Genomic DNA, 26,274 nt, shown 5'->3' on the forward strand with positions numbered 1-26,274 from the left:
GTCTAAGTGGTTAGAATCAAAATTTTAGAGTTGTAGTATTTTGTGAAAAATAGACAACAAAATGTACCCTAAAACATTATGTCTTGCTCAAATTGTAATTAGCTCTTGTTTCTCTGGCTGATGGCCAGATCCCTTGTCTGTTTCCAATGTGTCTCTGGCTATTTTCATAACTCAAGTATCAGCCTGTTTATGTCTATACTTAGCTTGCAGTCATAGTTGCCTTATGGCTTTTATTCACACTGCCTAAGACTTTTTCAAAGGCTGTTTTTTTGGAGGGTTTTGCCCTTGTTGCTTCCACTCCTTTTTCTTTACCTCCTTGAGCACTTATCCTAAGCATCAGTGTTCTGTTAAAAGTGTATGTTTTTTCAGACCAGAGGATAACCAAGTCTCACGTGCCATCTCCCCTTGGACCCAGTGTGAGAAGTCATCTTCCCAAGCATTCACCGTGCCATCCTCTCACTGTGCATCAGGCATGAATGAACACATCAGCGAATGGTCAAATATGGTCATAATGTTAGTGAGCTGTCACTGAGACAAAAACCCCTGAGAGAGTAAGCCTTAAAAGAAGGAAAGATTTATTTTGGTTCATGGTTTTAGAGTTTCAGTTTCATGGTCACTTGATACTGTTATCTTTTGGTTTGTGGTGAAACCATGTATATTGTGATGGAAGAATGTGGTAAAGTATATTCATTTCATGGTATCTGTGTGTGTGAGAGAGAGAGTGGGAGGGAGACAGAGAAGGAGATAAGAAGAAGAGGAAGATGAAGGAGAAAGAGTAGGAAGAGAAGGAGGCAGGTCTGGAGGAGGAAGGGGAGAAGAAAGAGAAGGGAAGACAGAAGAGGGAGGAGAGATGAGAGAAAGAAGAAAGAGAAGAATGAGAGAGTAAAGAAACACAAAAGAGCTGGACATGGTGGCACATGCCTTTAATCCCAGCACTTGAGAGGCAGAGGTAGGAGGATCGCCGTGAGTTCAAGGCCACCCTGAGACTCCATAGTGAATTCCAGGTCAGCCTGGGCTAGAGTGAGACCCTACCTCCAAAAAACAAACAAACAAAAAAGACAGCATGCGAGAGAAGATAAAGAGATAGAAACAGATAAAGACAGAGAAGAGGGATCAGGACCATAGTGTCCCTTTCAAATGCACATTCAATCACCTAACTTCCTCCCATTAGGCCACATCTCTTAAAGATCTGACCATCTCCCTATAGCATCACAGACTTGGGACCAAGTGATTTAAGACAAGGACCTTTGAGAGGCATTTCAGATCTCACCCATGACAGTTACTAATCCAGTGGGAAATCAATATAGTACTAGACTATTCGGGACACTAGTAGATTAATAATTGCAAATTATGATAGTCACTGTGAAGGACAGGTACAAAGTACTATAGGAGGGACTGTTTAGGGAGTCCAGCTGATGGGCCTGTCAGGAAAGGCTCAATGAAATGGTGATTTTAAGCCTGAGAACTGAAGTATGAGTAGAAAATAGCTGACGAGAAGGGCAGGCCTATCCGAGCAGAAGAACTGGCATTTAGAATGACTATGAGGTTTCGCTGACGTTTTATGTTTCACACTAGTAACAATATTTGGTAAGTATACATAAAACATGATTTCTATGGCTGCTGACAGAAAAAGCTGCTGCATATTTTTAGCTGCCTATGTTCAACGTGATTGTTGATATGAGCAAATACAGTGATTAAAGGAAACACCACCATTAACTTTTCCTGAAAAAATGAAACTAGAATTTCCCAATAATGTTGTCACAAATAATACCAAGCAAATTATTTTCTTTCACTATAGCTTATCCCATAATTGAAATTCTTGGCCCTTTTCCTTTCACCTTTTTTTTTTTCTTTCTCATTTTTGAGGTCAAGGGTTTATGGACTCTGGTAATTCATTAGGATAACTGACCATCTTAAAGTCAGGTCCTCTGACTAATTCCAGACCTACTAAATTTGTAATGCCTCAGCATGAGACCCAAATAATATATATTATAATTATTTCTGAAACTTCTCAGATGATTAGAGTCTGAAAGGCGGCCAGGAAAATCATGATCTACTAGTAGCTGAGTGCCAACGTGCAATTTACTAACAGCCCCCGTGACTCAATTTCCTCAAATGTAAAACAAAATGGTACCTAATTTATGGGGTTGTTGTCAGTATAAAATAGGTAAGTGATCCTGTAGTATATTTATAGTAATTTCAAAATACGCATATCACTGAGCTTTATTTGAGTGGTTTCATCAACTGTAGGCCTGGGGACTGAAGAAACACAGGCTTATCCTAATGATAGGGGTGTGTTCTGAGAGTAATCTCTGTCCTGATGTGTAAGATGCTCTTGTGAGCTCTCCCCAGCTGAAGAGCAGAATGTGGTTTCATGGGTATCCATGATATTTTGTGTGTCCGTGTGTGTGTGTGTGGGGTTGCAAGTGTGTGTATAGTGGGAGGGAAGCAAACCTCTGGTGTTATTTCTCAGGAAATACTGTCCACTCTTTGTGAAAATGTTTCTCATTGGACTAGCGTATGCTGAGTAGGCTATTCTGACTGGCCAGCAAGTCTCAGTGACTGACTTGTCTCCATTACTCCAGTACTAGGATGACGAGCATGTGCCACCGTGCATGAATTATCTTTACATGGGTTTTGGGGATCAGACTCAGATCCTCATGCTTAAGAGACAAGTGCTTTACCAAAAGAACCATCTTTCCAGTTCCTCAGCTACACTTAAGACACTAGGATGGATGTGGAGGGAGCAGAGGGCATCGAAGGGGTGGGAAACACTAGTCTAGACCAAAACGGCAATGGTACCATTAAATTCTACTTCCTAAAAGGCAGACCAAATGGCTGAATCTTCACCAGGCCCTTACAGGAAACACCTGAACCACAAGACACTGGAGAGGGTAGGATCAAGTCTAACCTAAATTTTCTACATCTTCCCTCCCTCCCTCTCTGTCTCCCTCTCTCTCTCATCTCTCTAACTCTTGTATATTAGTTATCTTTTTCCTCATTTTCTTAGTGGGCACTGACCTGTAACTCCCAGTACCAGCATGGAGCTATCATCCACAGTGAACTTTTGATCAGAGAAACCTACAAGATTTCCTCAAAGAATGACAGATTTCTGTCAGAGTACTTGATGACCCACCAAAGGTTAGTGATAAGACCCTACTGCTGAAGACACCATATGCAGCTGACAAGTAAAATGGAACAACATGACTGGAATCCAGGGGAGAGTCAGTCCCCAGACAGTCAGTATGTCTAGTGTCAGAAGGTGCTACATGGGTGACTGGGGGAAATGACCAATATCTATCCAAGCAACTCATGGTCGAACATACTTAGCAGCAAATAACTTGTTGTGATGCCCACACAAGTGCAATAGTGGCACACAGCCATGATGGGGAACCACCTGCTCTTGATTTGGCTAACTGATCCCCTCAGTGGTACGGGACCCACAGCTGGAACTGGGAAACAAGTCAGAACCATATCCAAATATAAGACCACTCTCCAATATCAAGCTACCATCAATCATAGGCTACAAGAGGGCCTATACCTATGAAACTCTCTATAAAAAAAGTAAGGGTTATCTCATTTGTCCTGGTGCTAACTTACTTTCCATTGGAGAATCTGCTTCTCTTTTTCAGACAGATGCAGATCCTAAGGAGAGAGCCACCCCATCATACCTCAAAAGGGCCCCAGCTGAAACTAAGGAAAATTGGCAAAACAAGCAAGGGTGATGTTTTCCTGATGAACTGGATACCAGCACAAGGGGGAAGGAGACCAACACAGAGAAAAATCAACTCCTACCAAATCAGAAGGCCAGAGCCTCAGAGGCCCCAACACCTCATCACTATAGCAGACCATAAATGAACCCAACATGGCTCAGGGAAATTTTGTGGAAGAGGGAGGGAAAGAATGTCAGAGCCACATGTTGGGTCCTGATATGCAGAGGCATTTATTGCATTAATAACTGTGGGCTAACTCCACAATGCACGACCCATATACCTCAACAAAGGGGGGAGGATGGGGAGGGTTTAGGTCATGGATGAGCCTAATAATGATACCAAACTGCCTGTATTTGCTGAATACAAAACTAATAAAAAAAAAATTTAAAAAGAAAACTTTGTCTATATGCCTTCATTTGGAATGTTGCCTTCCATACTCTTGGTTGTCCTGAGGCTCTTAATGCCTAAGACTATCCTTTCCTGGGAGAGGAAAAGGTCTGTAATTCAGGGCTGCCAACCGGATTATTTATTTACATGGGAATAGAAACTGGTGCATAGGATAGCATCAGGATAAATTAGATCCATTTTCATGAACTGATAGTGGCACCAAGGGAGAAAGGGTTTCTTATTTATGATAAAAGCTTAGTATCTCCTATGGATACCTTAACTGTCAAGTGCAGGAGCCTGATGAGGTGACTGCATACACAGTAAAACAGAGAAAAGAAAAGAAGCCAGAGATGGAGATGGCCCTGGTGATGCTATTGCTTAATCTAGACCTTGGTCTTCCTGAAACTACCATGGAACACCCAAGGGCTATATGGAAGATGTCTCTCATCAAGTGTGCCTACGTAAGAATGTATGCATGCATGTTTATCTCTTTGTCTGTTTATCTATTTCTCTCTCTATCTACCTATCTATCTATGTATCACTGACCTATGTGCTGGCTTATCTTACTTGCAGGTAATTGTCGCCTGAAATCTACAGCTCTGTGCATCAGATTTGGGCATTTTAATACAAATTATTAACTAATATAGATTATTTCACAGAACTATGCAGATACATTTAAGCACAAAGAAGCCCTTGTCCTCGTAGACTAGAAGAATATGAGCGGAAGTAAAGATGAGAGAAGGAGGCAGGGTGACTGTCATGTCAGCTCTCTCTGCATTGAGATTACAAGAGAACAAATGCTCCTATATTTTTTAAATGAATGAATGAATTTATCATAAAAGTGTAAGTATATACTTGCTATCTGAATTGCTCAAAGTTTTTTTTAAATTTTTTTTGTTCATTTTTTATTTATTTATTTGAGAGCGACAGATACAGAAAGAAAGACAGATAGAGGGAGAGAGAGAGAATGGGCACGCCAGGGCTTCCAGCCTCTGCAAACGAACTCCAGACGCGTGTGCCCCCTTGTGCATCTGGCTAACGTGGGACCTGGGGAACCGAGCCTCGAACCGGGGTCCATAGGCTTCATAGGCGAGTGCTTAACCACTAAGCCATCTCTCCAGCCCCTCAAAGTTTTTTTTTGCTACTGCCTAGATACGTTCCTCAACTCATGGAGGCCTTCCCCTTCCATTAAAATCAAAACCTTAATAAAACTGTTTCAGTAAGAGCTTTTCTCTTATATTAAAGCCTTATACTATTGGGTACCATTGTGAGCAGAAATCTATTCAAAGCTACTCTGAATACAAATTCAAATGGGTTGACACACAACATTGAAAGTTAATGAAAAATCGGGTTGTAGATGCAGAACACACACAAAAATATGTATGGGAAAAAGTAATTATGTTATCCTAGTTTTGGTTAAGACTTTGGTAATTATTCTATATTTTAACTTTAGATCACATTCTCCTCATGTAATTTCCATTAGACTTACTAATGAGCCATTTCCATGTGGAAATAGTGGAGACAGGGAGCTAAAATGCAGTGAAGGGGAAAAGTCATATTTGATACACATGGAAGTAAGAGTCTAGAGAAAGCAGCATGGGCTACCTATCACTAAAACTGCAAGCAGGGGATGGAGAGATGGCTGAGCAGTTAAAGCACTTGCCTGCAAAGCCAAAGGACCTGGGTTTGGTTTTGCAGGACCCACGTAAAGCCAGATGCAAAAGGTGGCATGTGCATCTGGAGTTCATTTGCAGTGGCTAGAGGCCCTGGCCCACCCATATTCGTTCCTCTCTCTCCCTCTCTCTCTCTCTCTCTCTCTTCCTCATAAATAAATAAATAAAATTGCAAGCATCCCAAAAGCTATCTTTGTGTGGTTATAATATAAAGAATTAGATGTGATCCTAATAAATCTCCAGTATGACCACTCAACAAGATAATAAAAGAGTTATGAGAAGAACAACATTTTGAGCTGAGGGGAACTTAAACAATTCTTATCGTACCTTCCTTGTATTTCAGATAGGAATAAGGGGAGGTAACAGCCAGTTAATGTGAGCTCCTTCAGTGCTCATGTTCACCTATTAGAAACAGCATGAAAACCAGGCAGAATTCTCACGTACACTGTGTTCTCAGAATTCCCAGGGCTGGGACTCTGCCAATGCTGAATATCTGTTTCAATTTTTGATTCTGAAACTGGTGAAATGTCCCCAGGAAGGGATTGAGAACTACAGGACCCACTCTGTGGTGAGTCCATACTAAAACTTCACTGATCCCCTGGACTTCATAGGTTCTGTTGGGGCTGAGACAATGAGACCCCATTGTGTGGTGCTGTGAAATCTAGATTTGATGAGGGTCTTAATCAAGGCCTCTTTGACCTCCCTTGTTTCCCCCTCAAAAACAAGAAGGACTCTATCTCTTTCAGAACATCCTTTAGCTTCTCAGATTTCTTCCAGAAGAAGTTCAGTTGCCTTCAACTCCCTCTGTGAGACCGTCTCACCACCGAAGTCTGGGGAAGGTGAAACCTTAGAGAAGACAGGAGGCTCCATGTCCTCACTGCACCCAGACCTGATTTCCATATCCTGGGAGAACTGAGGAATTGAATGGGCATCATTCTTTCAAAGGGGAAGTTTTCCCTTTCCTGCTTCTCTTAATTATTTTTACAACTTCCACCTCTTTTTTATGAAACCATCTATTTAAGCTTCAACTTTTGAGTTTCTTTTACTTTTTATGTCCTGTTCACATTGACAAATTTGTTACTCAATTCTTTCCCTGAACTCTAGTTTGTATGAAGGTGCCTGCTTTGACCCTCGTGATGAGCAGGAAAGGGGACACCCATTTCCCTTCCCTGTTGTCCCTAATCTGACAATGATGCTTTGGGTCCCCTAAAGTGAGTGCCTGCTCAGACCTGGTGCTCAGTGATGTCCCTTAATCTGATTTTTTAAAAAAAGGCTAGAATATTTACTAGTAATCTAGAGATTTTTTTTTTGGAATTATGTAGAATTTTATTTTATTTTATTTTATCATGACATTCAGACTGCGTCCTCTCCCTCCAGCTCTCCGAAGGGGGGCAGGAACCATCATCACTGGCAAGTGGCAGTTGCAGCAAAGCAACCCCAAGAGCCGGCTTCAAGCTCAGGAGAGAACGCTGCACCTCCTCCTTGTGGTTTCTGGCACTCTACACACTCAGAGAAGCTGCTCTAGTGACAAAGTATAAGAATGACCCCTGAAAGTATAGACTCTGTGAAAAAGAACAGTTTGCATTTTTAGGGGGAAAGTACATCCAGATCCCATAAAGATAGCCCTTCATGCTATGGGTTTCAAATTCTACGGGAGTAGAGCAAGAAGAAGGAACGTTCTGGGGAAGAGCTAATAGGCAACGGGGAGAGATGTCAACAACAGGGGAAGATTTACTCATTTCCCCAGGCCTTCATATCCGTCCTCAGAGCTGCACATTCCAAAGCAGGTATAAATTGTGGCCACAGAAGAACAGTGACATCAATACGGTCTGCTGGGATCTGAAGAGACAGGCAGAGACTGATGGCAGGATTCTTCACACACTGCCACCCCCTTTGAAATCCATGGATTATGGTACTTCACAGACGAAATACTCTACAGCATCTCACCCCCCCCCCTTGGGAATTCCCATTCTACAATATATGCAGAGAATACAAATGCAGGTAGTCATAGGCCCTTATGAAGTTACCAGGGCCTCACAAGACAGCGGACTGCATGAAAAGCAACACAAGTGTTTGAAGTTAGTGAGACGATTCACGCGGGACTCACACGCACTGTACACACCAGGAATGCAGCCACCCAAAGCGTCCCCAGTGTGAAAACTGCATAAGTGAGTATTTATGGTTTCAGGTGCTAAAAATACACCTGAGATTTCATTTTCTTCTTAATCAGAAATTGCTTTCGGGGGAAGCCACTTTGCCCTCTAGAATCCAACATCAGTCAGGTGAACTTGGCATCTTGGCATAAATCAAGGATAACCTGGCTTTGGCCTGTTGTGAACAGAGAAGGCGAAGCCTGAGGGCAGGAGGCACCGAGGGGAAGAGCCGCCCACCGGTTGCCATAAGTTAGCAAAGTCTCGCACTGTTGAGAAATTTTATGAGTGATGCCATGGTAGACTCAGGCTTAGTATCTCAGAGTTTACCATTACAAGCTCAATCAAAAACTTTTCAAATTAATTATTTGTGTGTGTGTATGTGTGTGTGCACAAGCATGTGTGCACACATGCCAGACTGCACATGTGGAGGTCAGATGATGACTTGCAGGTCTATCTAGCTCATCCGAGGCACAGTTTCTCTCAAGCTCACTCTGCTGTTAATCTTTTTGCTGCACTGGTGGAGAACTTCTGAAAGAGTGCCCCATGTCCATCTTGCCGTGAGACTTCTGACATAACAAAGCTGACAATGGCTTCCTGATTTTCTTTTTTCTTTTCTTTTTGTTTATTTTTATTTACTTATTTATTTGAGAGTAACAGATACAGAAAGAGAAAGCCACTGCAAAGGAACTCCAGATGCATGTGCCACCTTGTACATCTGGCTTATGTGGGTCCTGGGAAATCGAGCCTTGAACTGGGGTCCTTAGGCTTCACAGGCAAGCTCTTAACTGCTAAGCCATCTCTCCAACCTGCTTCCTGCTTTTTACATGGGGTCTGAGGATTGATCTTGTGCACACAGGCTTGAGTGGCAATTGGTTTATCTACTTAGCCATCACCTCAGCCCTACAAACTCCATCTAATTGATAAATATATTTCAGGAGAATGGAATTAAAGCCTTATACAACACATACACACACAGCACACATACATCACACACACACACACACACACACACACACACACACACACATGTAGGTATGTATATAATTTCCCATAAATTCGAGATTGTTTACAACTCCTCATATTTCTTCCAAAACCACAGCATCTTGCCTTTTTCATGTGGGATTGCAGGTTGTAGTTATGCCCCTTGTGTTAGCTTCTTTTTTTTTTTTTACTTTAAGTTATCAGACATACTACTTGATATTGAGAGCAAACCAGGAATTACTACCTAATTTTCTGCCAGTGGTTCAGAGAGCGGACTTCTGATTTCTGTTGATTATTGAATTGCTTCTGGGATGGATCTAAAATGCAAGCAATGACCCTTAATGCCAATCATAAAATGCTGAGTCCAAAACTCAGAGGCAATTTTGTTGTTTACAGTACATTTCTGGCAGTGTGATAATAAGCAGGCTCACCATTTTATGGATTTGTCTCTCTCCTGAGCAAACTTAAAGGAAGGCTTGGTAAAGCTTACACTGTTTTATTGAGGGTGTGAAAGAAAGCTGGCAGCTACATTTGTTTTATCTTGTTGCTAGATATTCTGTATTTGTTTGAACCAAAGCTTCAAATTGGGAGTTCTGCTTAGTGCCACTGAGTATGTCTTTTTTGGTAATTATGCAATGGGCCATACAGAAAACAATGGCAGTATTTTATTTTTAAACATTCCTATTTTAAAGTATATTTCATAGAACAAGAAATACAAAATTGTGTGAGATTGGTTTATACAAATTAACAAATTCATGATAAATAGATTATAAAAGTAATTTGAAAGCTGTCCACAGGACCATGAAATATAAAAATTTATATCTATTGCTTATTAACCAACAACTATTCATTGTAACTTTTCCCATAGGGTACTTGATAAGCCTTCTAGAATTCTGCATATATCATTGTGATATATTCATTGAGTATGCATATGCATTTTCCACAAATTCTGGGCCTAGGGCACAACCACAGCCTGGGACAATCGGCAGTTTTTCTCTCAGTTACTTCCTCTGAATAAATCTGGGCCATTTTGATGTCAGATTTGGGTCTTTTTAACTTATTAAAAATTAATGAGAAAAAAGAAAAAAAAGAATAAAAAAATTAATGAGAAATATTCTTCTTCCATCATGTTTCTTTACTAAATATGTAGCCAGCAGCCACCCACACAATTAAACATGATTTGAACAGAAGAAAATGGTATTTGTGCAGAGTATGAGATGGGATAAAAGAAATAGAGAGCTTCCAGAGAAGATGGCTGCCAATGTCATTGGTGTCAGCTCCACTGCCATTTTCTTCTTTGCCAGATTTTTTTTTTTTTTTTTTGAGGAAAGCCCAACAGACTGGGCTATTTTTTTTAAATTTTATTTTAGAGAAAGAAAGAAAGAGAGAAAGAGAGAGAGAGAGAGAGAGAATCAGCACACCAGGGCTTCTAGCCACTGCAATCGAATTCCAGACACGTGCATCACCTAGCAGGCATGTGAAACCTTGCATGCTTGTGTCATCTTGTGTGTCTGGCTTATGTGGGACCTGGAGAGTCAAACATGAGTCTTTAGGCTTCACAGGCAAGTGCCTTAACCACTAAGCAATCTTCCAAGCCCAACAGGTGGCATCTTTAAGGTCACCAGTATATAATGCTGCAGAGGGCTCTGTAGATAAGGATTGAAAGAGACATGTGGGATCCAGTGGTGAAATGGTTGTTGGGGAGATCAGGATCAGAGGCTCACGAGGAATGGCTGTATTGAATAAGCTAAGTGTGAATAGAATAGGAAAGTGGGAATGGGGAATACACAATTTTTAAAAAGTTAATGGAGAATTCAGGGCAATAGAGAAAAATGCAGTTGAAAGATTTGGCTACTTGGGCTGTGCTGAACTTTCAGAGAGAAGAGACTGAGCTGTGTATGAACTTAGGCCAAGGAAGCAGTAGAGAAATGGATGGAAAAGTGGGACAAGAGAATAAACAGAGGATGGGCAAGTTCTCTAACAAGGTAGGAGCCCTTGGGAGCCAGACAGGAAGACAGGAAAGAACGGGAAAAGGAAGAGAAGGAGGAGGGGTAAAAGACAGATGTCAGGAATACAGGAAAGGGACACTGGTAGTATGTGCATGTCTTGGTAACAGGAAGCTCTGGGATTGTTTTTTACTTTATGTTGGCCATCTCCTTGTGGAGCAGGAGGAAAACGCATTGAACACAGCCTGAGACAGCAGCTAGGAGCACTGAGGGAAAGCGACATACGAGGAGTGACGTCTTTGTGTGGCTGTAGAGATGGCTCAGGGGTAAGAGTACTTGCCCCATAAACATGAGGACCTGATTCAATCTCTAGCACCCAGGTCAAAGTTGAACGTGGCCATATACAGGTAACCCCAGTGCTGCGGAGGGCAGAGACAGGAGAGGTGAGTTAGAGACTCTGTCTCAAGGAAATTTGGCTGGACAGTGATACAAGAGGACATTTGGAGTCTCTCCTGGTCTCCACTTGCTTGCCTAACAGGAATGCGTGTTTGTACACACATGTATATATTCCATACACCACACATACTGCACACACACACACACACACACACACACACACACACACACACACAGAGAGAGAGAGAGAGAGAGAGAGAGATAACCTCTCTTTTTTTTAAAAAAAAAAAGGAGTGAAAAACTCAGTAACTCAGGCTGGAGAGATGGCGTAGTGGTTAAGCGCTTGCCTGTGATGCCTAAGGACCTCGGTTCGAGGCTCGGTTCCCCAGGTCCCACGTTAGCCAGATGCACAAGGGGGCGCACGCGTCTGGAGTTTGTTTGCAGAGGCTGGAAGCCCTGGCGCGCCCATTCTCTCTCTCTCCCTCTATCTGTCTTTCTCTCTGTGTCTGTCGCTCTCAAATAAATAAATAAAAAATTAAAAAAAAACCTCAATAACTCAATAAGAGAAAGGAGTGTCTAGTAACATTAACAGCTCACTATTTTTTCTGGGTACCAATCTGTCTTTTGCAATATTCTATCAATGTACAATAACCACATACAGAAGACTGACAGCCTAACTAATATTGGGGAATAACATAGAAAAATATTTTTTGAAGCCAGACATTGTCGTGCATGCCTTTAATCCCAGGGTTTAGGAGGCAGAGGTAGGAGAATTACCATGAGTTTAAGGCCACCCTGAGACTCCATAGTGAATTCCAGGTCAGCCTGGACTAGAGTGACACCCAACCTCAAAAAACCAAAAAGAAAAAGAAAAATACTTTTTGAAATAGCTTAAGGTGGCTCAGCAGTCAAGATGATGGCCTGCAAAGTCTGAGGACCCAAGTTTGATTTCCCAGTACCCACATAAGCTAGATGTACATGGTGGCATATGTGCCTGGAATTTGTTTGCAGTGGCTAGAGGCTCTGGTGTGTCCATTCTATCCCCCTTTTCTCTCTCTCTTTCACTTCCATGAATAAGTAAAATATTTAAAATTTATTTAATATTTATTAAGTGACCCCAAGAAAAGTGAAAAAATTTCCTTGTCACTATTCACAGTGGGAAGTGATTAGATCATTCCCACAGCTATTTCACTATTGGAAAGATATTGCTCTAGTAACATGGTAATTGTTAATTAACTGACTTCTGGTTTATGCACTAAGCCAATATCATTGCTTATTTCGACTAGTGACTCAAAAGTTGCTTAATTCTTGGGATGACAAAATGGAATACCTAGAGTTGTGTCTGAGATTCACAGTTCTAGAAGATAGTGACTGTGTTCTAATTACTATTCTTATACCACCAATAAAGTGCCCAAAAGAGGCAATGTAACAGAGGAAGGATATATTTTGGCTCATAACTTGAGGGAAACCTGTCACGACTGGGAAGCTTTGTGGCTGGTCACATCATATAGTCAGTCTCCTATGGAACTGGGGTAGAGCTTTAGCTCAAATACCTCACCCACGATGACTCACTTCCTCCAAAGAGGTTCTATCTTTTATATTATAAAACTTTCCAAAACAGTGCCATCAGCTGAGGACCAACTGTTCTCACACATGAACTTATGGGGAGCAATTCACATCCAAGCCATAGCAACCTGATATATTACAAGTCCTGAATAAACCATTACATAGTGTATTTGGAATGCATACACAATTATTTCTCTAATAAGTTGAATTCTTTTTGAATATTTTATTTATTTATTTATTTATTTATTTATTTATTTATTTATTTATGTGTGTGTGTGTGTGTGTGTGTGTGAGAGAGAGAGAGAGAGAGAGAGAGAGAAATAGGCAAGTAGAGAGACAGAATGGGCACACCAGAGACTCTAGCCACTGAAAACGAACTCCAGATGTGTGGGCCCCCTTGGGCATTTGGCTGACATGGGTCCTTGGGAATAGAACCTGGTTCCTCTGGCTTTACCAGAAAGTGCATTAACTACTAAGCCATCACTCCAGCCTGAATTATTTTTTTAAAAAATCCTCTATTTATTTATTAGCAGAGAGAGACAGAGAGAATGGGCACACCAGGGCCTACAGCCACTACAAATGAACTCCAGATGCATGAGACACTTCTAGCTTTACATGGGTACTGGGGAATTGAACTCCGGTTGTTAGGCTTTTCAGGTAAGTGCCTTAACCGCTGAGCAATCCCTCCAGCCCTGAACTGAATTCTTTATTGGGGTGTTCTGTGTTCCCTGTATTATAATCTTGACCTTCGGGGGGCTGCCAAGAGAGAAGTAGAAAGGTATGACAGCGAAGTTTATAACACATGCTAGCCCACTTAGTAAGAGATACAGTTAAAAGATAGAAAATAGTGGTCTAGGAGTCCAGTGGTTAGTTCTGTCTTGTGTGAGCACAAAAAAAAAAAAATGTACTTCAACCTCATATATAAAATATCAGAAAAGTTTCAGGATTCTGTGATGGGAAGAATAACAGACAGAAAATTTAATGAAAACTAGGGTTCTTCTTTTATCTAAAAGTGATTCATCTTTTCTTTTCAAGTTTTATTCTTCTTTAATCTATGATGAACTGTGTGTCATACTGCTTTCCACTAAACACCTTAGTTGTTGGACTTTTGAAAGGTTTGGAAGTAAAGATATCCAGCAAGTGGTTTCCAGAGACATTAGTTTCTTTTGAAATTTTAAGGCTGTTACCATAGGAAGTTCTCTGAACAGATATATTGTTTACTAGAGAACCAAAATATTGTTCTTGTTCCTGGTAACATAACTTGTGGGTAATCTATCTAACCAGGTATTTAAATTTTTAAATTTTATTTTAGAGACAGCAAGCATGAAAATGCAAGAGAGAGCATATGAGAGAGATAGAGAGCATGAGAGAGAATTGACATGCCAGGGCCTCAGCCACGGCAACCAAACTCCAGATGCTTGCACCTCTCAGTGGGCATGTGTGAACTTGAACTTGCCTCACCTTTGTGCCTCTGGCTAACATGGGATCTGGAGAGTCTAACATGGGTCCTTAGGCTTCACAGGCAAGCACCTTAACAGCTGTGCCATCTCTCCAGCTCTCTAATCAGATTTTTGTAGGGCTATGTTCAAGCCATTTTTGGGGGGTGAACAAACAATTGCTTTCCTCCCTCTTTGAAGTCAAGGGAGGAAGAAAAGAAGCTAGGAAGGAGGAAGAGAAGCAGTTGTGTGTGGAAAACAGTTCTCAGGAATTGTATTTTAATGCCTGTTTTCTTATCATTCATCTGCTATGCAAACTTAAGCCTTTCACTTACTTTTTTGTAGGAAGTGGCTTCTCAGGGCAGAGGACTTTTATGACATTTAAAAGTTATTTTATTAGGAAAATTAGAGTTTGGTCAAGGTGACTTTCTATACTAAATCAATACTCACTAACAGAAGTTAGCTTGTCCATTACCATGAATAATTGAGTGAGTGTGGTCTTTATACACTTATACTCAAAGTCCACACTAATGACCTGGTAATTATTTTAATCGATTTTCAGTGGATTGTTAACTACTCTGTTGGCACATAGTTTCTGAGCCTTGTACTTTTATCTTTCTGTCATATTTCTGAGTGGAAATTAGTGTGTCAAAATAAATATCTGTTTTTATGTGCACAAATATCACCAACTATATATGCAGGGTCTTAAAGAAGTCCTCATTTGGACTGGAATGAACAGAGGAAATGTTATAAACATGGCATGTGCAATTGTGAACCTGATGGAATCTACCTTGCACAGAAACTCTCAAATGTATAGAGATTGTAGCAGTAAGAGGAAGGAATTAGAATCAGAATTATATTGAATGGAAATTTAAGTTGAGAAAGGGTACATACAGGCAGATGCCTTGTATAGAAGGCTATGAATACCAAAACAATATGCCAGCAAACACAGGTGCTGGTAGTTACAGAGATGGTGTTGTCTTTATATTTACTTGACACTGTTTTGCTCTGGAGCCCAGACTGTTACTGTGGAGCTTTATACGTAACCCAAGCTAGCCTTGAACTTGAGGCAGTGCCCTTGCCTTAACCTCCTAACTGCTGGGACTGAAGGTGTGAGCCTGTTTCCATACCTCCTATTTAAATTTCATCTTCTCTTTTCAACATGTCTGCTCATAGATAATTCAGCTTTTGTTAAACATGAAATATAGCAAAAAAGAAAAGTTTACCTCTCCAGGTTAACACACTTTTAAACTTGTGATTTTTCATTGTTTTCCAAGTCTTGGGTCATTTTATTCTTATCCTTTTTTATGATATTTTTTCTTACTCATTGACCTGTCACAATATTGTACATATTTGTGGGTTGTCACATAATATTTCAGTATATGTATGCAATGTACAGAGATGAAATTGAGCTAACTTCTGTGTCGCTATTTCTTTTTATTAAATATTTTTATATTTTATGTATTTGAGAGTGACAGACAGAGAAAGAAAGAGGCAGACAGAGAGAGAGAGAGAGAGAATGGGCACACCAGGGCCTCCAGCCTCTGTAAACGAACTCCAGGCGCATGCATCCCCTTGTGCATCTGGCTAACATGGGTCCTGGGGAATGGAGCCTGGAACCGGGGTCCTCAGACTTCACAGGCAAGCACTTAACCACTAGGCCATCTCCCCAGCCCTTTCTTTCTTTCTTTCTTTTTTCTTTGTGTGTGTCTGCATGTCCATGTGTGGGAGTGCAGGTGCGCCTGTTGCTTGGCATGTGTGTGGAGGTCAGAGGACATAAGGGAGGGGACACGCCTCACCTTCAACCTTGTTTGAGGAAGGGTCTCTTTATTGTTCTCCCCAACACATGCTGGACTAGGGGAACCACAAGCTCTCAGGAATCCTCCATCTCTGCCCCCCAGCTTGCCTTAGAAGTGCTGGGACTGCAGATGATGGCCACTGTGTCTGGCTTTACGTAGCTTCTGGGGCTCTGAACTCGGGTCTTCATACTTACATAATAAGTACTTCTCCCACTGAGCCATCTTCCCCACCCACTCTCTTCTTATTTCTCTGTCCTCAGGTTCTTTGATCTCCTCTCACCAGCCCTTTATAACATTGTAAGGATTATTGTGAATGGGAGTCACTTGTGCTCAGGACACTGAAACTCATTCTTCTTAGTCTGTATTTTACCACTTGTTTTACAACTCCTCCTTTTCCTTCTTGCCCTACTTCTCCTACTGGCATCTGATATTCACTTTTTTACACCCTTCTACTTTGTGATCAGCATTTCAGCTTCCTTTTTTAAAAAAGATTTTATTTTTATTTATTTATTTATTAGAGACAGACAGAGGGAGGGGAGAGAGAAAGAGAGAGAGAAAGAGAAAGAGACAGGATGGGCATACCAGGGCCTCCAGCCACTACAATGAATTCCAGACTCATGTGCCCCCTTGTGCATCTGGCTAACGTGGGGCCTGGAGAATCAAACCAGCATCCTTAGACTTTGCTCTAACTGCTAAGCCATCTCTCCAGCCCTCAGCTTCCCTTTCTGAGAGAATATGTGGTACTTGTCTTTGTGCCTGGCTTGTCGGTTAAGTGATGCCCTCACATCTCATCTGTATTGCATGAATGTCACGCCTTTATTCTTTATTACGACCGAGCCATATTTCACGTGCAGATATACCCTATTTTCTTTCAGATTACATTTCTGATCTCAGGAAGATATTTCAGGATACTTGTGGGAAAAAAAAAACAAAAAAAACCTGTGCCTCACCCACAGCAAGCAGTTCTGTTACTGGAAAGACGCAGAATTAAACAGAAGTGGAGGAACGGGGCAGGACTGCAACGAGAGGGAAATGCTGAGCCAAAGCGGGCTCCATCGCGTCCCTGTGCTCGGAGAGCCAGCGCATTCAATGCATTGCTACATTAAAAAAAAAAAAAATCTGTGCAAACATATAAAAGTTGTTGATGACCAAGATGAAATCATTTTGCCACATTAAGATAAAATTAGAGTCAGAAGGAGGGTGCGTGCCTGCCTATCTCAGATAAGTATTGCCCCCATCAGTTGCTCAAAATCTCCCAAAAAAAGACTTCATGATCTGTGACCCTAAGTTTTGCGATTACACATATTTCTGTAACCAAGTTTATCTTCAAAATTCTTTAATGTGGTTCTGGGTAGAACGCTTGCCCAGCAACCATGCCTCCACCAATGAGCTGATGCCATCTTCTGCCTCCACTCTCCAGGACCAATGAACTTGGCAACTAAGCGGCTTATGTTATTTTTCTCTTTGGGTACTGAATGCTTTTCTTTGTTTCAACATCCTTAAATATGCACACACTTTACTATGGAAACACACTCGGAATTTAGAAATGCACAATTGTCTCTCTAACTAATTATATTTCACCAAGATATTGCCTCTGTTGCAATATGTGGGTGCTGAACACCATTCAGCTGCAAGACATGAAGTTAACTTGAAAGCCACCACTCCATAACTTCTGGTGGGTGAGGGAGCTCCACTCAGCCATCCAGGAGTCTCAGAGGAAGAGAGTTAGAGCCCAGCCCATGGTGACAATCAAGTCACAGGTGTCTGGTGGACTAGTAATTAGCGCCACATTGTGAAGTATGCCACAGACACATGGCAAAGGGCAGGTTGGCATTAGCACTTGGAGGCAGGGGAAGGCTGTGGGTGCACTGGTCACCAATATACAAGGTCTTCTTCTGTCAGGAAGCCTAATGTTACTAAGAAATCAATATCATATGTAAGTATGCAAATTGAGAAAACTGCTATGAAATAATTAAAAAAAAAACAACAATAGAACAGGTCCAGTGAGAGAAAGGAGCAGGGGATAGCTACTTTAGGATGTGTAAGAAGGGTGATACTTAAATTGTAACATGAAAAATCAGAAAAAAAAAATTCCAGCATGGGTGCAGTCAAGGAAATGGGTTCCAGAGATAGGAAGTGCTAACAGAAAGGCTGGGATGTTGGAGAGTCACGTTCCAGGAAGAGGGACATGCCAGCGACCAGAGGAAAGCAGTCAAAGCCCCTGTTCATCTGATTTAAAAAAAAAAAAAAAAAGTTCACAGTCAGCAGAGCGGAGTCATCAATTCAAACGAGTGACTTTTTAAAGAAGAGCGATTTGCATCCCTTGAGAAAGACTGACAGTAAACATGATGTCCTCCCACGATGGCTGTGGTTTTGTGCTAGTTTGGGTTTACAAAGTTATCCAGACAGGAAGTGCAGTTCTACAGCAGTTCAAAGCCCAGTCAGGGAGAGTAGCTTGATTTTGGGAGGAAAGAATATACTCTCATTAGAGGCTGGAGAGGGAAGAATTATATCAATGTCGTCTACGGGCTAAACTACACGTGCCAAAAAGCTGCTCACAGAGACAGAGCTGGCACCAAGAAGAAAAGGAAGCCTTCCTGGAGGACCGGGAGCACAGAGGCCCGACTCGGTGACAGAGTCAGTTATCGGAGGCAGGAGAAGGTGGCCTTCCTTTGTCTCAGATCGTGACTTTACAGCTACCGCCTTTTGCTCTCGCACTTATAAACACAGGGCAGTTAAAATATAACTGGTATTTCTTTTGCTTTGGAAAAGGAAAAAAAGAAAAAGAAAATTAAGTATCTTGCTTTGGCAATGCTCATGTTGATAGCAGCATGTGGGATTTGAATCGAGCCCTGACCTTCAGCAACGCAAGCCTGTGTGTTTACTTTACTAGTATGTCACTTCACTGCTTGCAAAGAAAACAGGAAGTATATTTGGGGCCAGAGTCCCATAGAACATGACAGTGAACTTTGATTTTTCTCTTTGAGATAGAATTTCACTACGTAGCCCAGGCTGGCCTTAAACTTATTTGTGTACTTCATGTCAGCCTCAAACTTACAATCCTCTTGCCTCAGCCTCTAAAGGGTGAGAATTCTGTGACAGCAGGTGAGTTTGATTGTATTTTTTTTTTGTGTGTGTGTGTACATGTATATATATATGTATGTTCATAGGAGTGGATGGGCACACAGGTATGCATGGATGTATGTGGAGGCAAGAGATTGACAGCAGTTGCTTTACACATTATCATTTAACACAGGGTTTTGCACTGAATCTGAAGTTCACCAGTTTGGCTAGACAGGCTGGCCAGCAAGCCCAGGGACCCTCTCTCCATCCTCCCAACACTGGGCTTACAGGCACATGCCAGCAGACTTGCATTTTCCATGGGAGCTTGGGACACAAACTTAGGACTTCAAGCTTGGGTGATAAGCACTTTATCCATTGACTTGTCTCCTCAGCTCAGTAACGAGTTTTGTGAAGGTGGGAGTATGGCTCTGTTTGAACCATTTATTCTCCACATTATTGATTTTTGTGTTTTCTCTTTTTCTTTCTTCTCCCTTCTTCGCTTGCATTTTTTTCTCCTATCAATATTTTATTTTTATTATTTATTTACTTTTTATTTATTTGACAGGGAAAGAGGAAGACAGAGGCAGAGAGAATGGGCTGGGCACACCAGGGCCTCCAACCACTGCAAAGGAACTCCAGATGCGTGCACCCTCTTGTGCATCTGGCTAATGTGGGTCCTGGGGAATCGAACCTGGATCCTTTGGCTTTGCAGGCAAGCACCTTAACTGCTAAGCCATCCCTCCAGCCCGCTTTTTTTTTTTTTTTTTCTGTTGATGGTGATTCTGGGGACGGTGATGCACATGTGTGCCACTGAGCTACAACCCGAGCCCAAGGTAAAAGTAGAGCCATGTGCGTCTCTCATAGTTACTGATGGTGATTCACAGGGACATAATGACTTTAGATTCTAACACTGAATTTTAAACTGACTACAGATACCAGTACTTGTTTGATGCAAATCATAGAGAAACTTGTAGAAATCATGAATAATATGTATATTTAGACATATGAAAGAAAATCCAGGTTTCTGTGTTTAAACCAGTCATATAGCAACATCATCAGTGATTAGCTAAAAATTATTTATCTTGAATAGAAACACTTAGGGGTAGTTCCCAAAGTTTGTAGACTATACAGAATCCCTAGGAAATCATTTCAGTTTGGAAAGGCTGAGACAAATACATATTGTGGAAAAATCTCAGAAAAAGAAATAATGAGGTATGTGGAAATGTCTCAGTGCATGCAGTAGTCACCTTCTCATTGCTGGAACAACAGACCCAACCAAAAACAGCTGATGGGAGGAAAGTTTAATTTGAGCTTATGGTCTCAAGGGGAAGCGTCATGATGGCAGGGGAAAGCATGGCATGAGTAGAAGCTGGACATGACCTCTGCCACAGCAGATGACAAACAGCAACAGCAGAGTGAGCCAAACTCTAGCAAGGGTGGGGAGTGGCTCTAACATGCCCAAGCTCAGCCTCAGCGACACACCTATTCCAGCAAGGCCCTACCTCCCAAACTGCCATCAGCTGGAGACCAGTCATCTGTAACACCAGAATTTACATAAAACATCTAAGTGAGCTGGGCGTGGTGGGGCATGGACGCCTTTAATTCCAGCACTCAGGGAGGCAGAGGTCGGAGGATCGCTGTGAGTTCGAGTCCACCCTGAGACTACATACTGAATTCCAGGTCAGCCTGGGCCAGAGTGAAATCCTACTTTGAAAAACCAAAAAAAAATAAAAATAAGTAAATAAATAAAAAACATCTGAAATGAAACCACGGTGGATAAAGTGTTTATTTTATAATCCTGAATATAGAGCCTCAGAACCCAGGTCAAAGCTGGAAGCTACGGTGGGCTTTTGTAATCACAGTGAGAAGGGAAAGAGAAACAGGAGAGCAGCTAGTGAGAGCAGCAGTACACAATGAGAAAGAGAGCGCCTGCTGCAGTGGAGGGAAACCAGGACAGCCCTGAAAGTCAGTTGTCCTCTGACCACCACACGTCATGCATGCATACAGAAACAGGTGACAGAAGAAATAATGAAACCTGTTAGGATGGATCTGTCCTGAGCTTTCTTCTTTGTATTTAAAAGTGTGTATGTAACACTTCACTACTTGATAGGGATTTTCTTTAGGAATTAGCATTTCTCACATGAGTCACATACCTGCGTTGTAAAATGAACATACAGGGAATGCCCTAGAGTGAGATGGATCACATCTTTCATGAAATGTTCTTAAAAATCTGAGGTTTCAGGGCTGGATAAATGGCTTGGCAGTTAAGGCGCTTGTCTGCGAAGCCTAAGGACCCAGGTTCAACTCCCCAGAACTCATGTAAACCAGATACACATGGTGGTACATGCTTTTTGGGGTTTGTCTGTGGTGTCTGGAGGCCCTGGTGTGCCCATTCTCTCTCTCTCTCTCTCAATAAAAATGTAAATTTTTATTCAAAAAATCATTAGAAAATCTAAGGTTTCATTGTCCATGGAAAATACACTATGCAGTGTGTGCGGTGGCTAAGTGTGCCAGTCTTGCTAACTCATAGATGGAGCTTTAGAAGGCCATTGTAGAAGCAAGTAGGAAAATTCAAGCACCATTTATGGAAATGTTTAACAAGGATGCTGGAAAACCAGTGTAGCCAGTGCTGATCTACTTGCACAATAGCACAATGGAGCATCCAACATGTGTTACTGAAGGGTTAACAGCCTTCCCTGAAAACTAAAGGGAACTAAAGAGTTAATTGCTATCCCTAACGCTTGCAGGCAAGAAAGAAGCAACAGAGGTATTCAGCCTCATTAAGTTTACAGCTTCCCTGATTGATGCATTCCCCTTAGCCTAGATGGCCTTGAAGGACCAGGGACCATCTCCGTATCCACCCTTAGACATTCCTGGCTGAAGAAGCCTATTCTCAACAAGGACACAGACAGTTACAGTTTTCTTATCAACTGTACCTGGTACAGTCCGTTTCTTAGGATCCTCCATATAAGTTTGAACCTCAGCCTGGCTCAGTGCTTCAGCCTTCATCCCATGGGAAGGTTGCTGCCCCTCACTGTTTCTCTCAACAAACAGTCTGTAGAGATCAAGTCTGGTGTTCTCTTTTGCTTTTCTCTTACACTTTCCCTATAACAATGTTCTGTGCTGTGGGAAGGAATGCCCAAGGAATCAGAGGCTGATTTACCTGCAGGTGGTCAAAGTCCAGTTCTAACACATAAGAGATAGGAGGTAGGGGAAACACCCTGGGCTGCCAAAGCTATGAACTCTGAGTTAGCCAAGGGATTGCTTTTGTAGAAGACAAGAGGAAGGTGAAGCCATGGCCTTAGCCTACTCTGTGGGCCACAGAGAAAAACTTCTGCTGGAGACAACGAGGCATCATTGAAAAGCTTCAAGTAGGGACATAATGGATTTTAATTTACAGCTTTGAAAAAAATACTAGTGATGGCTGAGTTCATTCTGAGGCTGAAACTGAATACCACAGACTGAGTAACACAAAAAAACTGTAGGCTGTTCCAGCTCATGGATTCTACAAAGAAAAGTTCTCGATGGTTCTATAGCTGCAAATGGTGAGGTCTGTTTATTCTATTTTTTTTTTTTTTCCTGGTGGGGAAGTGACAGAGTTGGGAAGTCATGCTTTTCCAGCTCATGGATTCTACAAAGAAAAGTTCTCGATGGTTCTATAGCTGCAAATGGTGAGGTCTGTTTATTCTCATTCTCTCTATTTTATTTTTTTCCTGGTGGGAAAGTGACAGAGTTGGGAAGTCATGCGGTGCCCCACTAACAAGAGGGCCTGAGTGTCCTCTTTAAGGGTCCTCCTCCTTTTATGAAGCCATGATCCTATTGGATTAGGGTCCTAACTTTATGACCACACAATGGGAATTCAACCTCACTGACAGTTTTGCTGCGGCACCCTGAGCAGGTGGTTTTCCAGATCTTTTCTGAAACTGAGATTCTGACACTCAAGGGAGGGTTTGCATTCTGGCTAATAGTGCATATTAAACAGTTATATGGGCTAGGGATGATTTTGGCTTAGTGGTTTAAGATGCTTGCAAAGCCTTAAAACCCAGGTTCAATTCCACAGTACAGGAATAAAGCCAGATGCACAAAAGTGGTACATGCATTTGGAGATCCTTTGCAGGAGCAAGAGGTCCTGGCACACTTATTATCTCTCTCTTCTCTCTGGTTTTTTCTCAAATAAGTAGTGTAAAAAATAAACAGGTACACACACTACATTTTGTCACTTGTTCCTTTCGGCAATACGATTCCACACAGACAAACAACAGAACATTGCAGATTTAACCAGTATCTGGGAAGGGAGAGCTATGTTTGTGACTCAGCTGCCTTGGCCCTCCTGGCCTGGTTTCTTTGGCTGCTGAGGCTTCCCCACCCCCCTTCTATTCCTGTAGTTCTATCACCGACAACTGAATGGTTCTTTCTCTTGGTCCCAAGTCATTATTTTGCCCCATAATGGAGGCCCTTTCTCCTTTCTGTCACAATACACTATCCTTTTGTACCGATGCCTTGGCTGGGCTCAAGACCATTTTTTATTTTACTGACTGTCCATGAGACTATAGTCTCCTTGAGAAAAGGAATTATATCTGGCTCCCCATTATATCCCTCCATTCACCACACTACTTGGTACCTCCAATTGTAAACTCGCTAAGAAGAGACTGCTGAGTGAATGCATACCTGTCCTTGGACATTGCTTGTATAGCCACGAGGGACAGCTGGGCAGTGACGGCTCTCGGCCTTCAGTCCTGTCGTTCCCCTTCCAGCTTCCACATCGGCAATCAGACAATCTCCGTGCCAGGTAGATTCTCCCCACTCTTAACCAGAGTTGGAACTGTGGTGTCTTGTTTTTCTTTTTTAAAATTACTTCTCTCTCTCTCTTTCTCTTTTTTTATTTTCCTTAGACAAGGCACAAGATTGAGCACAATTCATTCTTTCTGAATTGTGAATAAGTCTGAACCCTTCAAATAAGCACGCATGCAGATTTCTGCCTCATTTCTGGGCAAATGAAAACAGGTTGCAGCTGGGTGTGGTGGCACACACCTTTCATCCCTGCACTTGTGAAGCAGAAGTAGGAGGAAGGCCAGGAGTCTGAGGCCAGCCTGAGGCTACGTAGGGAAGTCCAGGCCAGCCTGGGCTAAAATGAGACCCTACCTGGAAAAACAAAATCAAAAACAAATGAACAAGCAAAAAAGAAGACAAGTGGCAATCACTGTGAACTCCTGCTTGTTGAGTGTTTTGCAAACACTGATACCTACAATGCCCAGAGCTCTCCTCTTCTCATGAAGGCACAGTCCTATGGGATTAGGGCCCCACCTATAGCCTCATTTACCCATAATTACCTCCTCCGAAGGTCCTACCTCCAAAAGCCATGGATCAGGTTTTCACTCTTTATGCCTTACAATATAGAATATACCACCCTCATCTTATAGGTGAGAAAATAGTCTCAGAAATGTTAAGCGATTTGCTTAGGGTTGCAAAACTAACAAGTAGTCCTGAACTTGTAGAGGTGCTTCTGAGCTGAAATGTGCATTGTTAACACATGCAAAAACATGTGTAAAATAGAATCCATCATGCCAAAGCGTAAAGCAACAGATCTCTTGATGGAGTATTATGAAATATGAGTGCTTTGGGGAAACTGTCCACTGAGGGATTAGACAGATTCCGCTCCCCTGCCATCCTCGTTCACCTCCAGGAGAATTGTCTTCACAGACCTATAACTGACATACCAAAGCATTTTCAAGATTGGTTTTGGAATTCCAAAACATCTTATTTTAATAATTACAACAATGACTAGGAAAGTCAAGGAGGCTTAGAAAACATTCCATAGTCTAAAATTTAAAAGCCTCAAGTAAAAGGTGTGATGAGAATGCAAGATTTCTTTTATATAATTGAAATGTACCCCAGACGAAAGACTTTCTGTCATAAAGCTCTGCATGATCTGTGCCTGCAGCCTCAGAAACCAAATCCAGCTCGTCTTACAAGGTTTAGTGAGAGGCAGTTTTATAGTGTTCAAAAGACAAATGTCTTTCAGTTTTCTGGTTTCTTTCGTTGGGTATGTGTGGTGTGTATGTGTGTTTATGCATGTGTGGGTGCACATGTGTATATGCACATGCATGCATGCATGCCTCTGTGTGTGTGTGTGTGTGTAGGTCAGAGAGCAAATATCAGGTGTGACCCTGAGAAATGCATGTACCATTTTGAGATAGGATATCTCATTGGCCTTGAGGTCACCAATGAGGCTAGTTGGTGACCTCCAGCGATTATGTCTGTCTCCCTGCACGGGGATGGTAGGCTCACAGCATGCACCCAGCCTTTGTGTGGGTAGGGAGAACGCCTGCCTGTGATGAAAGCACTTTACCAGCTGAGCCGTCTTCCTAGCCCCTGATTTTCAGTTTTCAAATGATCTATGAAGCATCTCTTCAGGTATGTTAGATTTAAAAAGAGATGGTCTTTAAAAATAACTGATGTTCCCATTGTTATTTAAAACAGGTATGAAATACTCTCAACCTTAACTATTTAGGAAACTACAAATATAATGTGAGTGACTGGCCTGACAAGAAGCATACCTCCATGTGGAAGGCTTCATGAAGAACAGTATAGCCTTTCTACAGTGAAATAGTCCAAAAGAAATCCTGAGGTTAATATTTGTGCCTATTGTCATGAGTAGTGCTGGAAATCTTATATAGTTTATTTAAAATATTTTAGAACCCAAGAGAACACTTCAATGCAATTACAAATAAAGTTTAGGAGAATAAAAGGTAAATTCTTTACCAACCAATATTAGCCTAAGAAAGTAACTTTCCCATCCATGAGAAAATGATGAACCCAAATTAAGATTCCAACTTGTAGCAGAGTTCACATACCTACGAATTTGTATGCTGCTCCATTTACAAATATGAAGGATGTTGAGAGAGCTTTACTGATGTCATTACATGTAGTGTATGTCTATACAATCTCCTTTTTAAAGACCATAAGGAAAAGCAGGGCCTATGTTTGGGTCTCACTTTGAAAAATATTCTTAGCTGTTACATAAGGGCAGCTCATTTACATTCTACCTGATCTACTGAGCGGTAGGAATCATATTTCTGTGCATGAGGGTGAGTCATAGGGTATAGGTATGGGCCTCAAAGTGTCCCAACCTGGGTTCAAGTCTACACTTTTTCCTCTGTA

At 41.7% G+C, this 26,274-nt stretch overlaps 1 protein-coding gene and 1 non-coding gene across 2 annotated transcripts in view; both read right to left on the minus strand.

Moving 5' to 3' along the window:
• The window catches only part of Chst9 (carbohydrate sulfotransferase 9), a 297,984-nt gene that overhangs the window by 222,744 nt on the left and 48,966 nt on the right, over positions 1–26,274 (minus strand). The gene's annotated exons all lie outside the window — the stretch shown is intronic.
• LOC123455239 lies at positions 7,124–7,336 on the minus strand. Its single transcript, XR_006633780.1, has one exon. It is a non-coding gene; the product is annotated as a small nucleolar RNA U3 (small nucleolar RNA).

Source organism: Jaculus jaculus, chromosome 15 (genome assembly GCF_020740685.1).
Source record: "Jaculus jaculus isolate mJacJac1 chromosome 15, mJacJac1.mat.Y.cur, whole genome shotgun sequence".
NCBI lineage: Eukaryota > Metazoa > Chordata > Mammalia > Rodentia > Dipodidae > Jaculus > Jaculus jaculus.